This window comes from Crocodylus siamensis, chromosome 6 (genome assembly GCF_052110815.1).
Source record: "Crocodylus siamensis isolate JL-2025a chromosome 6, ASM5211081v1, whole genome shotgun sequence".
Classification (NCBI taxonomy): domain Eukaryota; kingdom Metazoa; phylum Chordata; order Crocodylia; family Crocodylidae; genus Crocodylus; species Crocodylus siamensis.
This window is the reverse complement of record NC_143400.1, coordinates 23,849,636-23,865,343: the sequence shown is the minus strand read 5'-3', so window position 1 is coordinate 23,865,343 and position 15,708 is coordinate 23,849,636. Positions and strand designations below refer to the sequence as shown.

At 55.7% G+C, this 15,708-nt stretch overlaps 1 long non-coding RNA gene across 1 annotated transcript; it reads right to left on the bottom strand.

The window, feature by feature from the left end:
* Window positions 1-8,919: 8,919 nt before the first annotated feature.
* LOC149861710 (uncharacterized) lies at window positions 8,920-13,128 on the bottom strand. The gene is made up of 3 exons (XR_016443056.1): window positions 13,097-13,128; window positions 12,177-12,209; window positions 8,920-9,037 (listed from the first exon to the last, which is right to left on the bottom strand). It is a non-coding gene; the product is annotated as an uncharacterized LOC149861710 (long non-coding RNA).
* Between the last annotated feature and the right edge of the window lie 2,580 nt (window positions 13,129-15,708).

Sequence of the window (15,708 nt, the reverse complement as noted above, 5' to 3'; positions counted from 1 at the left end):
TGATGTTCATAGAAATGGGTGTGCTGGAAGGGGCTCTGGTCCCCATCCTGGTGCGACGGGATATCATTGACCTAGAACTCCTGCACCGGGAGGTGGACCCGGTCCTAGAGCTAGAGCCCTACCGCATTAATGCGGTGACTCATCAACAGAGCAGAAAGGCTGGTGGGGGGTTAGAAACTCCCCAAGAGACAGCCACACCATTGGCTGCCCTGGGAGAGGCCCCAGTGGAGGGCAATCGCACAGCAGTTCCTGAGGGAACTAGCGACCCAAAGGGTGGGTTAAGTGACAGTCCCAGGGAGGTCTCTAGTCTGTCAGTGTCAGAGGGAGGCGAGACTCTCAGGGAGGAGTCCAGGGAAGTCCCTGAGGGTGAAGGTGCAGTCCCCGCAGGAGCCCCCAAACTCTCTGCTGATGGCTTAGCCGGGCAAGGGGAGTTCAAGCAGGAGGTTCTGGTGGATCCCAGCCTGGAGGACCTCCGGCAGATGGCTCAGGAGTAAGGGACCGACTTCATCCCAGAGAAGAGGGAGCAGGTGGTCTGGGATAAGGGACTTCTCTGTTGGCTGTGTGTACCAAAAAGCTGCGCCCAGACCTGGGAACCCCGTCACCAGATTATAGTGCCTTGTAAATACAGAGAACGATTGCTTTCCATGGCTCACGATTTACCGTGTGCTGGTCACATGGGCAGGGAACGGACACGCCGGCGGCTGCAGGTGAACTTTTATTGGCCCCGAATTGCCCAGAATGTGACGGACGATGGCTGATCATGCAAGACATGCCAGCAGACGGGCAAAAGTGGGGACAAGAGAGAAGCTCCCCTACAGCCCCTCCCGATCATTGATCAACCCTTCCAGCGAGTGGGGATAAACATTGTGGGCCCACTGAGGCATAAGACTCGTAGAGGGAAAAAGTACATCCTGACTCTAGTGGACTTTGCCACTCGGTCCCCGGAGGCAGTTGCCCTGACCTCTGCCGAGGCATCTGTGGTTGCTGACGCCCTCACCAAAATCTTCTGTCAGCTGGGTTTTCCCACCGAGATCCTGACCGACCGGGGTGGGAACTTCCTGGCGGAGATGATGAAGTGCCTGTGGGAGTGCTGTGGGGTGAAACACCTCAAGACCACAGCCTCCCACCCTCAGACAAATGGGCTAGTAGAGAGGTTCAGTGGGACCTTGAAAGGGATGCTAAAGGCCTATGTGGACTCGAACCCCAATGACTGGGATGAGAAACTGCCGCATTTGCTCTTTGCCTCCCGGGAGGTGCCCCAGGAGTCCCTGGTGTTCTCGCCATTCAAACTGATGTTTGGGAGGCGAGTTTGAGGTCCTCTTGATCTGGTGAGAGAGGAGTGGGAAGGGAAAATCCCTCCCACCAAGACCTCCGTGGTGGAGTATGTGCTGAATTTTCATCACACACTAACTGACATGATGAAAGTGGCATGAGAGTCCCTGGGACGGGCCCAGGAGAAGCAGAGGTCCTGGTACGATGAAAAGGCTCGCTTGCGTACCTTTGACCGCGGTGATAAGGTTATGGTTTTCCTGCCACTAAAGACAGAGAAGCTGCAAGCCGCTTGGGAAGGTCCTCATGTTGTCCTGGACAAGCTGGATGATGTGACCTATGTAGTGGCCAGGAGTGGGAGAAAGCCTAAGACTTTTCATGTGAACATGCTTAAACCTTACTTTGCTAGAGGTGATGCGGTGTTCTGGATTTCCTCAGTAGAAGGATCACCTGAGGACCCGGAGGAGCCGGTCATGTACGGTGACTGGGATGGAGAGGCAGGAATAGAGGAACTGCGCCTGCCGGACCATCTGCCCTCCCAGGACAAGGACAAGCTGCTTGCAGTACTCAAAGACTTTGAAACAGTGTTCTCCAACACACCAGGTAAAACGGACCTGGCGGTGCACTCCATAGACATGGGCAGCCATCGCCCTATACACTCCCGACTGTACTCAATTAACGAGAAGGTAAAGCAAGAAGTAACACGAGAGATCACAGAGATGGAGGAGTTAGGGGTAATCCGGCCTTCAGGGAGTCCCTGGGCCAGCCCGGTGATACTTGTCCGGAAGCAGGACGGGCCCATCCGGTTCTGTGTGGACTGCCGGAAGCTGAACGCTATCACCACCCCTGATGCATACCCTATGCCCAGGATGGACACTTTGCTTGATTGCCTGGGCCCAGCTAAGGTCATCTCTACTCTCGATCTGTCCAAAGGATTCTGGCAAATGGCACTGGATCCGGATGCCATAGCCAAGTCTGCATTTACTACCCCTGTGGGACTATATGAATTTACAGTTTTACTTTTCGGTATGTGCAATAATTGAAGTTTAACTGTATACAATTTAATAAGAGATAAAAAAAGTTAAAATATAACTTATATACAGAGAACACAGGAACTATAGGCAGTATATGTACAAATCTACGCAAATATTCTATATACATGGGTGAGGGTTTAAGTAGTCAGAAAAGGTAGTCACGCTAAATGTTAGGCAGTCTTGCACTTTAATAGGGCACAGAGTTTACAACACTTGGGGAACAGAGTAAGGGGGTAGAGTGGGAAAAGTAATGAGTCATAATACAAGTGTATCAATGCCCCAGGAAAACGGAGGGGCCCAGCTGAGAGGAGGGAAGTGGGGACTCCCAGATACCCCAGCTGCCCCTTTAAGCAACATAAGTACTCAGCTGCCAGGGGGAAACAACCCACCTCCCCTGTGGAAATCCCTTTCTGGGCAAGTCACAACTCCTTCGGGGACTGATGACCATCTCCTGGGTGAGCCATCTCCTCATTCTGCCAAGAGCCCTCAGCTGCTTCAGGGCTCTCTCAACTGTTGGGCCGCTCTAGGCCCTGTCCTCTGCCCCATGCACCATATGTGTTTCTTGGTCCTCCGTGTACTGACCTGCATATCGTGCACCTGGTCTCATGCCAGGGTGGAAGACATGAGCTGCCATGTAAAGCTCCAGGGTCTCAGTCCACTCCTGGACCCTCCATGCACTGACCTGTGCAATGCTTGCCCTGCCTTATGAAGCAGGGGTTGGGGACCTGAGCCTCATCGTGCGTCTCCAGGGTCTCGGTCTGCTCCGGGAGACTCCATCCACTGACTGTGCTCTGGATAGGCCGAGCTCCTAAATGCCTACCTCACATCCATGTTCCAATGGGATCTGTTCACCTGTTCAGGGACCCAGGGAATATGCAGAAGACACAGCCCACGGGAAATCAGTCCCAAACAGGTGACGGTACTCTTAGAACAACTGGACGTGTTCAAGGCTGCTGGGCCAGACGACCCGCATGCGAGAGCCCTGAGAGAAGGGGCTGAGCTCACAGCGGTGCCTCTGGCAAAGCTGTTGGAAGAGTTGTGGAACTCATGAGTGGTCCTGAACCACTGGAAGATGGCTAGCGTGGTACTCACATTGAAGGAAGGGAAGAGGGACACCCCTGCAAACTAGGGACCGGTCAGTCTAACCTTGGGCTGGGGGAAAACCTTTGAAAAAGTTGTTAAGGAGCCCATCAACCACAAGCTTGTAGCTGGTGCAGTATTAAGAAGCAGCCAGCATGGCTTTGTTGAGGGTAGGTCAGGGCTGTATGATCAGGGGCCTGGAGGATAGGCCCTATGAGGAGAAACTCCGGGAACTGGGTTTGTTCAGTCTCAGCAAGACTGAGAAATGACTCGAATGTCACCTACAAGTATGTCAGGGGTGAACACCAAGATCTAGGGGAGTAAAGCTTCATAAAGGCACCCCCAGGGAGGACGTGGCAGGGAGGCACAAGCAACTTGAGGAGAGATTTAGGCTGGACATTCAGAAAAGCTGCTTACCCACCAGGGTACCTAGAATCTGCAACACGCTCCCAGCAGACGTGGTGCAGCCACCATCCATGGAGGTGTTCAAGAGGAGGCTGGACAAGCACCAAATTGAGCTCGTTTGACAGGGACGGGACTGGATGATCTTACAGGGCCCTACCGGTCTTGGATTCTATGATTCTGCGATCTTCCAGGTCATTGATGAAGACATTGAAGGATACGGACCCCAGGGGCTCTCCACATAAGACCAACTGCCATGGAGCCAGTGACTACTACCCTCTAAGCCTGATGCTCCAGCCAGTTGTCTATCCACCTTCCAGTCTGTTCATCCAGCCCATACTTCCTCAGTCTGCCTGAGAGAACGTTGTGGGGGGCCGAACCGTAAACCTTGCTACAATGAAGATACAGCACATCCACCAGTCTCCCTGCATCCACAGAGCCAGTCACCTCGCCATAGAAAGCAATCAGGTTGGTCAGGCATGACTTGCCCTTGATGAATCCATGCTGACTGCTCCTTGTGGTGGGCCAGTAGGGGGCGCTCCTGCGTTGAGCCACCCACCTTCCTGCGCCCGACCCCCTGCCAGGCTCCGAATGGCCTAGGGGCGCCTTATGTCCGGCCCGACCCCTTCCTGGAGCACATACGCTAGGCTGGGGGTAACGTAGCTGCCACCACCCCGAGAATGGACTCACTCTCGGCCCTGTGTCCTTGGGGAAACACAGGCCTAATGTCCTACGGGTACTCGACCCAGTACAGGCACTTGGGGCACTTCCCCAAGTCCAGGGGCAAAAAGTACAGTCTCCCTTAGTCTGCAGACCTAAGGGGTCTCTTAGGCATAATTTAGACCCACCCCTCAATAAGTCTGCCACACCAGTCACAAAGGAAGACTTTATTGGGGAACAGGTATGAGGCCCTGGCATCGCTGGGAGAGAGTCCAGCAACAGGGGCCGCATCCACAGCTACCACCAGGCAGGCAGAGGAGAAGACGTTGGGTCATCGTGGTGGGTGACTCCCTCCCAAGAGGAAGGGAGGGAGCCATGTGCCACCCGGATCCCACAGTACAGGAGGTATGCTGCCTGCCTGGAGCTTGGATTCAGGATTTCACAGTGAGGCTCCCAGACCTAGTCATGCCCAACAACTACTACCCCATGGTCCTCATGCATGTGGGAATGAATGATACGGCCCAGAGCAGTTGGGGTTGGGTCATAGATTCATAGTTGGTAGGGTAGTGTGGGAAGGGGCCTGAGCAGATCATCAAGTCCAACCCCGTGCCATGGGCAGGAAAAAGTGCAGGGGTCAAAAGGTGATTATCCGGCCTCCTTTTGAAGACCTCCAGGGTAGGAGTGATCGTACCTTTCCTTGGAAGTTGATTCCAGATCATAGTTGCCCTGATTGACTATATGGCTCTGGGAGGCAGGTTTAGATGTTTGGGGGACAAGTGGTCTTCTCATTTATCCTCCTGGTCAGTGGTCATGGCTAGTGCCACAGCAACTGCAATGGCAAGTTCAGCTCAGGAATGACAAGCCATGAACGGCATGCTGGCATAGACCAGGTAAGCACCAGGGGGCCCATTAGCATCAGGATAGGGGAGTATTAAAGGCACCTGTTGCGGGGCTTGGGTGTCTCCATACCAATGCTGGGAGTATGGGGAAAAAGGAGGAGGAACTTGCACTGCTGCTTGCAGGCAAGGGTTTGGACCTGGTTGGGCTAACAGAAAGCTGGTGGGACCCTACTCATGGTTGGGCAGCGGGCATTCAGGGCTACAGGCTATACAGGCAGGATAGATTGGGGCAAAAAGGAGGGGGCATTGGTCTATACGTTAAAGATCCTTATACATCTTCTGTAATAAAGTTGGGGACAGAAGAAGGGCAGATGGAAGTCCTATGGGTCAGATCACAAGGGGGTTGGGGTGAAAGGGACTTGGTAGTGGGTGTCTATTACAGACCCCCACCCCAGGGGGACGAGGTAGACGTAGTATTCTCCAGGCAGCTCTCAAAGGCCGTGTGCTCAACGGACCCGGTTGTCACATGTGACCTAAATGACCTGGACATCTGCTGGGAGGAGCAGTCAGCTGGGTCTGCCCATTCACGGAGCTTCCTAACCTGCATACCGGACCTGCACCTAGCACAGGAGGAATGCAGTCCCACCAGGGGAAATGCCTTACTTGACATTGTGCTGGCCACAGGGGAGGACTTGGGGGATCTGCAGGTACAAGGTCACCTAGGCGAGTGAGATCACACAGACCACTGGGGCGATGCTTGCTCTGGAGAGCCAGCCTTTATCCCTGGTTGAGTGGCCAGGGTTCAGGTGGCTTGTAGCACTCCCAGAATCACCACTGGCACCCGCACCAGCCACTGCCAATGTGGGCCAAGGGCATGGCTTCAATGCTGGGGTCCAAATGCACCAGACCCCAGCCTCGGGCAGGTAGCGCCGAGGCTTCGGTGGCCACCTAGCTTGCCAAGGATGCGGAACCACTGGACCGTGACCCCCTGGCCTACAGATGTGGCAGGATCTGGCCACGGTTGCCCTTCAACATTGTCCTGTTCACCACCAGTGTGCCAAGCGAGAGGGCGTTCAGCATTGCTGGGGATGTTGTGATATCCCACTGCACCTGCTTGGATCCTGCTTTGGTGGAGCAGCCCGTGTTCCTGAAGGTGAACCTCCCAGTGCTGGGGTTCCCCAAGCTCCACCTGCAGATGGACTCAGTGCCACCCTCCTCACTGCGTCTGCACCAATTTCCTTTTTTCCTTGTTTGAAAAACCAGGTAATGCCCCGCTCTCAGCTGGAGGGGGCACTCACTTCATCACCAGCCAGTAGGGGAAGAACATGTCCCTGATGAGCCTGCTCCCCTGCCAGGATGAATTTGGAGGTACGAGCTGGGGCTACGGGGAAGGAGGAGGTCCCAGGTCCTGGGCATGACCTCTAAAACTTCACCCTGCCAGGGTAGGGAGGCCTGGTGGGACTGCTGGTGGTGTGGCAGGCAATGCCAGGACCAATATTCCCCTGGTGAAAGGCAGGTAGGAGGCACCATAACCTCCAGCTAATGCACGCATGCACACAGTCCTGGCGGGGGAAAGCCCAGACCTGCCACGTGTTTGACAGGTCTGAGGCTTGCTCGTTGCAGTGCAGTTGTGAAGCTCCCAGTGAGCTCAGCCTAGGTGCCTGGGATGCCAGTTTTCAGGTTGAAAAACCCTTTGTCAGGCTGAGGAAGCACCTGCAGTTGTTGCGTCTCCTGGTCCTGGATGGGAGGAATAGTAAAGAAGCCAGAGGCTGGCCCGGCCCGCAATGCAGGCAAGAAAGCCAGTCAGTGAAAATGGAAATGGAGGCATCAGGGGGTGAGGGACAGGCTGGGCTGGGGGCAAAGGGGGGATATAGCAGGGCAGGTAAAATTGCAGAGGTGCCTGGGGCATCAGATGTCCGGCAGGTCGTGCGTGGTGTGCCAGAACTCCACTGCATATATTGAGCCCATGAGTTTCTGTACCTAGGATGCTGATGAAGTGAAGTTCATAGGCCCGGCTGTGAAAGTGGTTCCATCCAGGACCAGGAGACACACCAGCTGCAGGTGCTTCCTCCGCCTGACAAAGGGTTTTTCAACCTGAAAGCTTCCTAAGATATATTTCTTTCACTATTCCATTTTTTTCATCAGAAACATATAAACATAAAAACACAAGACAAGCCATCACACGCCATGAGTAACATATATCCAACACAACAGCTGTGCTTCTTTCTTTCAATTCCTTTACGAAAAGAAAGGCTCCATGACAGTTCAGTTTGGCTACCTTTGATGCTGCTGCTGCTGCTGGTGCTGAGCCAGCTAAGTTATTTTGACCTGCCATCATTTACAGTGATGGACCAGACCGAGGCTGTAGGAGGCTTAACGGGGGCACACTGCTGTGTTGTGCAGGGGCCTGAGCATCAGGAAGGGTGCACCTGATCACAAATACACACACACATACACACACACACACAGAGTCGCACAGTGAGAACACATCTAACAGCCATGCACTAGGGGCAACTACTTGAGAGGAAAGGAGGGCTGAATGTTCATTTTGACTACCTTTGATGCTGCTGGTGCTAAGTTATTTTCACCTGCCGTGGTTTACAGTGGTGGACTGGGATGAGGCTGAAGGGGAGGAGGAGGCCTCACTGGTGTACACTGCCACGTTGTGCAGAGGCCCCAGTGCCAGGAGGGGTGCACCTGAACAGACACACGGTGCCACCAACCCACGTCACAAGTTTTGCCTGCCTGCAGCCGCACATGCAGGGCCCCAGAACCCAGAGCCCCCCTGCACCTACCTTTTTGACAGCTGTCAAGTTTTGTGGCCACAGCAGAGCCTATCAGGCCTGCAATTTTCACCCTGAGGTGCCTTAACACACGCACAATGTCACCTATGTCACGAGTTTTACTCGTCAGCATCTTGAGGTGCAGTTTCCCAGAAATCCCTGAACCTATCTCCTTGAAACTTGGTAGGCATTGTGGCCTCAGCAAGAGCTACCAACCCTGCATGATGTAAGTAAGACAGCGAGCGTATGATCCCGGCTGTCCCTCCCCTCGGATTTAGTGATACCAGGAGAGAGCATCTCTTGTTGTTCCTGCTTTCTGAAGTGTCTCTGACAAAACAAATGCCAGGCTCAGCCCCCCCGTCAGCATCTGTGAGTGGCAGGGCCGGGGGCAGGGGGCCTCTGGACCTTGGGATGAAGAGCCAAATGTTCTTCCTTCTCCCCTTCCAGGTTGACTTGCCTGGACTGTGGATCAGATCCAGGGGAGACAGGAAGCCTGAAATACCTGGGAGTTGTGTTGGCAGGCATCAGATCCACAATGGGGCTGGGGCGGAAAGATTGTGGCTCCTGGCCCTCCCCCCCAGGGCTGCAGGGAAAGGACAGGGTGGAGGACAGTGAAGGCGGCACATGGTGCAAAGCAAAACCATTGCAACTGGAGTGAAATCACTTGCATAAAAGACTCAACTTTGGATGCAGAAGCGTTTGCTTTATTGGTGTGAAGCTCTCGCCGTCCCGGGGGCAGCAGGAGAGGTCTCTTGATCCTCCCGCAGCCCCGGTACAGCACAGGAGCCCAAATCAATGCGGATCACAGGAATCAGCTTGTATCTCTACCGCTATGATTGACGGTGCTCATTCAGCGTGTGATTGGTGTGGGCAGAGGGGAGGTAGCGAATCAGGCGGTGTAGCAAGCGGTCCTTGGCCGTTCCCGGGTCATCACCGTGTCAGGAGTTGCTGGGAGCGTCCAGTCCTAGCCCTGGGGGAGAGACGGCAAGAGCAGTGAGCACTGGCCGTCCGACGGGAGCCATCCCCTAGGCTTGGGCAGTTTTGCTGTGGAGCTGTGCGGGGCTGGAGCAGTGATGATGATGGTGGGATTGCCAAGGGGCCCAGCACCTGGCAACTCCGATGGTGCCCATTAATAGATGAGCTCTGCCCGGCCCAGCCCCAAACACATACCCGTGGGAGCCTTCAAACGCAGAGGGCAGTTCACATGGGTGAGATCTCCCAGTGGGATCTCTGGGATCGTCCACTGGGAGCTGAAGTCGGGCAGGGACATAAGTCCCTGCTGCTGCTGCCCCTTCCCAGCTTTCCAGGCTTCAGCACATGGGGGCTCTCATCCTCCGATGCCCACAGCTGTCACTGGGTAAGAAGAGGTGAAGGCAGGTTTGAAACCCATCTGGACCTTTGCGGCTGGAGCCAGGGGAGCCATTGTTCCCTTGGACTTGGCAGAGCTTGGGATCCCTCCGAGGCGGAGGGAAGCAGCTCCGGGTAGGTGGGAGCAGGGAGCAGGCACTCACACCCTAACCGAGGAACCCCTTCCTGTTCCTGGTCATCCTCTGTAGAGCTCAGCTGCTGGTCCTCTCCTCCTCTGAAGGAGCCTGGACTGATCACCCCAGATCACTGATCACTCAGAGTTGCATCCAGTTTGAGATGCCCAGGGCAGCAATGAGTCGACTCGATGATCTAATAGGTCCCTTCCGACCCTCACACCTATGAAACGATGGAGCTCCAAGCTTGGCCCAGGGCAGCCCCTGGTGCAGGCGCATGGGTTTGGGCCCTCTGGCCCTGAGTTGGGAGAACCCAGGTGACCACGGTTTGTCAGACTATTTCAAAGGGCTGGCATGAGGCCACAGACAGAGAAAGAAGCCTGTGCAACTTTGCAGGGGACTTGTGTAGGGCAGGATCCCTGATAATGGGGGTGGGGCTTTGAAGGGGCCCAGCGCCTGGCAGCCCTGATGGTGCCCTTTAATGGGTGAGCTGCATAGGGCTCAGCCCTAGCTACCTACACCTGGAAGCCTTCAGATGCAGAGGGCAGTTCACATGGATGAGATCTCCCAATGGGATCTCTGGGATCGCCCACTAGGAGCCTGAAGTAGGGTGAGGATATAGATCCCTCCTGCCCCAGCTGTCCAGCCTTCAGCCCAGTAGGGCTCTCCCCCCACGCCCAAGGCTGTGAGTGGCTAAGAAACACAGCTGCGCCTCTGCCGCTGAAGCCAAGGGAGCCTCTTCCCTCGGAGCTCGTCCGCCTTCAGATCCATCCGAGGGAGAGGCAACAAGCTCAAGGCACCTGGCAGAAGATTGCTCCCAAGCTCTTGGTGCTCACAACCTAACCAAGGACCCTCCCTCAGCTGCCAGCCCGCTCCTCCTCACAAGGAGCCCAGAATGATCACTCCAGTTATGCACTGAGCGTCACAGCTGCCTTGAGATGTACTGAGAGACCAAAAGCAAAGAACACAGAAGAATTGAACTCAACACAACTTATAGACCACCATTAGCTGCTGCAGTCTAGAAGAGAGAGAGAAGTTTCCATGTAATGTCACAGCTGCCTCTGCCCTGTTTTCCGGGAGGATGCACATGACACCTGCAAGCTTGGCCTTGTGTAGTCCCAGAAACAGGAGCTGAGGGTGGCTACAATCCCTCCAGCCCGGAGCTGGGACGACCCAGGGCACCACCATTTCCCATCTGGTTCAAAGGGCTGGCATGAAGCCACAGAGAGAGGCAAAAGCTTGGGCAGTGTTGGTGGGGAGTTGTGCAGGGCTGGAGCACTGCTGATGAGGGTGGGATTTCCAATGGTCCCAGTACCCGGCAGCCCTGATGGTGCCCATTAATAGATGAGCTCTGCCCAGCGCCGCCCCAGCAACACCCACCTGGGGGGCAACCTGCTCCCTCTGCCTACGTGACTGGTATCAGCTACCTGGGTGAGGGGCATCTACCTGGCGGGCTGGAGTCTGCCCGGTAACTGGTGATGTATTTCAAATTGGTTGGCTGACAACCAACTGGAGCTGGCCTCCACTGGAGCAGGTGAATGAGGTCAGAGGGGCTATCGAAGTTAGGACTGCCCAGGAGGAGGGGGCAGCAGCCATGCGGGGGTCTCAGAGGAGCATGACCATCTGAAACTGGCTCTCTCTCCCCCAAAATTCACGAGCAAAGAACTGCCTGCCTCCAGAGGGAAACTTCACCGGCCTTTGGAAGATGCTTGTGAGTAAGCTACTTGAGATCTGATTAGATATCTCGCTGGCAGTAACTCAGATGCGTGATCAAAAGGCTACCTCAGCCAGACTGTTTGCTATTTAGGATTTCTAGGATTTGCTCAATCTTGTACCCTATTTTCACCCTACCCCTGTAACCAATAAAGTCTTCTTTTGTGACTGGTGTGGCAGACTTATTGAGGGGTGGGTCTAAATTCTGCCTAAAAGACCCCTTATGTCTACGGACTAAGGAAAACTATACGTTTTGCCCCCGGACTTGGGGAAGTGTCCCAAGTGCCTGTACTGGGTCGAGTACCCCTAGGACATTAGGTCTGTGTTTCCCCAAGGACACAGGGCCGAGAGTGAGTCCATTCTTGGAGTGGTGGCAGCTACGTTACCCGGAGGCTAGCGAGAGTGCTCCGGTAAGGGGGTCGGCCGGACATAAGGCGCCCCTAGGGAGGCATTCGGAGCCTGGAAGGTGGTCGTGCGCAAGGAGGTGGGCGGCTCAACGCAGGAGCGCCCCCTACTGGCCCGGCACAGTGCCCGTTAATAGATGAGCTCTGCCCGGCTCCGTCCCAGCAACACCCACCTAGGAGCCTTCATGGGCAGAGGGCAGTTCACATGGGTCAGATCTCCCGATGGGATCTCTGGGTTCGTCCACTAGCAGCTAATGTTGGGCGAGGTTGTCAGACCCTGCTGCTCCTGCGGCTTTTCCTTTCCACCTTCCCTGGAGTTAGCCCACTAAGGCTTTTGTGCCATGGCCGCAGCTCTCAGCGGGTAGCAAGAGGAGAGGGCAGCTTTGACTCCCAGCTGCCGGCCCTTTCCCCCTCCCACCGTGCCCACACAGATCACCCCACTTATGCACTGAGCCTTGTGTCTGCCTTGACGTGTACTGGCATGAAGAAGAGAAAGGAGACTTGCACTCACCAGTGCCTGTGTAGGAAGGGCAGTCAGCATACCCTAGAAGAAGGAGAGAAGATACCACGTCTCCTTGCAGCTGCCTCTCCCGTTTTCCAGGAGGAAGCAGAGCAAAGCTCCAGGCTTGGTCCAGGGCAGCCCCTGGTGCAGGACCTGAGGGTGGGTTCGACGCCTCTGGCCCTGAGCTGGGAGGACCCAGGCAACCACCTCTTCCCAGCGGTTTCAAAGCGCTGCGATGAGGCCACCGATGGAGACAAAAGCTTGTGCATGTTCGCTGGGGAGCTGTGCGGGGCTGGAGCAGCGATGATGAGGGTGGGATTTCCAAGGGGCCCAGCACCCGGCAGCCACAAGGGTGCCCGTTAATAGATGAGCTGTGCCGGGCTCAGCCCCAGCAACACACACCTGGGACCCTTCATATGCACAGGGCGGTTCACATGGGTCAGCTCTCCCTATGGCATCTCAGGGTTTCTCCACTACGAACTGAAGTAGGGAGAGAATAAGGGTCCCTGGTGCTGCTGCTGCTTCCCCTCTCCGCCTTCCCTGCCTTTCGCCTCTACGGCTCTTGTGCCATGCTCTCAGCTGCCAGCGGGCAAGAAGAGGTGAGAGCAGCTTGGACTCCTTGCGGGACCTCTGTCCCGAGACCCAAGAGAGCCGCTGTTCCCTTGGACTTCATGGAGCTTGGGATCCCTCCGAGGGAGAGGGAAGACGCTCCAGATAGCTGGGAGCAAAAAGCTTGCAAGCACTTGGCACTCACAGGCTACCGGGGAACCCCTTCCCCTTCCCAGTCATCCTCTCTGGAGATCAGCTGCTGGGCTGCTTCTCCTCCCAAAGAGCCCAGACTCATCACCCAAGGGATGCCCTGACAATTGTGTCCACTCTGAGATGTACGGAGAGCATGAGGGCAAAGAAGACGGAATAAATGCACTCACCGCATTCTCTGCAAGTGCTTTCACCACTGCAGCCTGGAAGAGAGAGTGAAGTTACCTCTATTGTCACAGCTGCCTCTGCCCTGTTTTCCAGGAGGATGCACATGACACCTGCAAGCTTGGCCTTGTGCAGTCCCAGAAACAGGAGCTGAGGGTGGCTACAATCCCTCCAGCCCTGAGCTGGGACGACCCAGGGCACCACCATTTCCCATCTGGTCCAAAGGGCTGGCATGAAGCCACAGAGAGAGGCAAAAGCTTGGGCAGTGTTGGTGGGGAGTTGTGCGGGGCTGGAGCACTGCTGATGAGGGTGGGATTTCCAATGGTCCCAGTACCCGGCAGCCCTGATGGTGCCTGTGGCAGAAAGCCACCTTGGTATCTCCCCAAAATCTCTGCCCTGGGACAATGTGATTAAGATGGGCCAGCACAAAGGATTCACACCTCACCCTGTCTCTTTAGGTAACCTGAGCTGGTTACACTCCTGAGGGACGGGGGAAACCTGCTCCCTCTGCCTACGTGACTGGTATCAGCTACCTGGGTGAGGGGCATCTACCTGGCGGGCTGGAGTCTGCCCGGTAACTGGTGATGTATTTCAGATTGGTTGGCAGACAACCAGCCGGAGCTGGCCTCCACTGGAGCAGGTGAATGAGGTCAGAGGGGCTATCGAAGTTAGGACTGCCCAGGAGGAGGGGGCAGCAGCCATGCGGGGGTCTCAGAGGAGCATGACCATCTGAAACTGGCTCTCTCTCCCCCAAAACTCACGAGCAAGGAACTGCCTGCCTCCAGAGGGAAACTTCACCGGCCTTTGGAAGATGCTTGTGAGTAAGCTACTTGAGATCTGATTAGATATCTCGCTGGCAGTAACTCAGATGCGTGATCAAAAGGCTACCTCAGCCAGACTGTTTGCTATTTAGGATTTCTAGGATTTGCTCAATCTTGTACCCTATTTTCACCCTACCCCTGTAACCAATAAAGTCTTCTTTTGTGACTGGTGTGGCAGACTTATTGAGGGGTGGGTCTAAATTCTGCCTAAAAGACCCCTTATGTCTACGGACTAAGGAAAACTATACGTTTTGCCCCCGGACTTGGGGAAGTGTCCCAAGTGCCTGTACTGGGTCGAGTACCCCTAGGACATTAGGTCTGTGTTTCCCCAAGGACACAGGGCCGAGAGTGAGTCCATTCTTGGAGTGGTGGCAGCTACGTTACCCGGAGGCTAGCGAGAGTGCTCCGGGAAGGGGGTCGGCCGGACATAAGGCGCCCCTAGGGAGGCATTCGGAGCCTGGAAGGTGGTCGTGCGCAAGGAGGTGGGCGGCTCAACGCAGGAGTGCCCCCTACTGGCCCGGCACAGTGCCCGTTAATAGATGAGCTCTGCCCGGCTCCGTCCCAGCAACACCCACCTGGGAGCCTTCATGGGCAGAGGGCAGTTCACATGGGTCAGATCTCCCAATGGGATCTCTGGGTTCGTCCACTAGCTGCTAATGTTGGGCGAGGTTGTCAGACCCTGCTGCTCTTGCGGCTTTTCCTTTCCACGTTCCCTGGAGTTAGCCCACTAAGGCTTTTGTGCCATGGCCGCAGCTCTCAGCGGGTAGCAAGAGGAGAGGGCAGCTTTGACTCCCAGCTGCCGGCCCTTTCCCCCTCCCACCGTGCCCACACAGATCACCCCACTTATGCACTGAGCCTTGTGTCTGCCTTGACGTGTACTGGCATGAAGAAGAGAAAGGAGACTTGCACTCACCAGTGCCTCTGTAGAAAGGGCAGTCAGCATACCCTAGAAGAAGGAGAGAAGATACCACGTCTCCTTGCAGCTGCCTCTCCCGTTTTCCAGGAGGAAGCAGAGCAAAGCTCCAGGCTTGGTCCAGGGCAGCCCCTGGTGCAGGACCTGAGGGTGGGTTCGACACCTCTGGCCCTGAGCTGGGAGGACCCAGGCAACCACCTCTTCCCAGCGGTTTCAAAGCGCTGCGATGAGGCCACCGATGGAGACAAAAGCTTGTGCATGTTCGCTGGGGAGCTGTGCGGGGCTGGAGCAGCGATGATGAGGGTGGGATTTCCAAGGGGCCCAGCACCCGGCAGCCACAAGGGTGCCTGTTAATAGATGAGCTGTGCCGGGCTCAGCCCCAGCAACACACACCTGGGACCCTTCATATGCACAGGGCGGTTCACATGGGTCAGCTCTCCCTATGGCATCTCAGGGTTTCTCCACTACGAACTGAAGTAGGGAGAGAATAAGGGTCCCTGGTGCTGCTGCTGCTTCCCCTCTCCGCCTTCCCTGCCTTTCGCCTCTACGGCTCTTGTGCCATGCTCTCAGCTGCCAGCGGGCAAGAAGAGGTGAGAGCAGCTTGGACTCCTTGCGGGACCTCTGTCCCGAGACCCAAGAGAGCCGCTGTTCCCTTGGACTTCATGGAGCTTGGGATCCCTCCGAGGGAGAGGGAAGACGCTCCAGATAGCTGGGAGCAAAAAGCTTGCAAGCACTTGGCACTCACAGGCTACCGGGGAACCCCTTCCCCTTCCCAGTCATCCTCTCTGGAGATCAGCTGCTGGGCTGCTTCTCCTCCCAAAGAGCCCAGACTCATCACCCAAGGGATGCCCTGACAATTGTGTCCACTCTGAGATGTACGGAG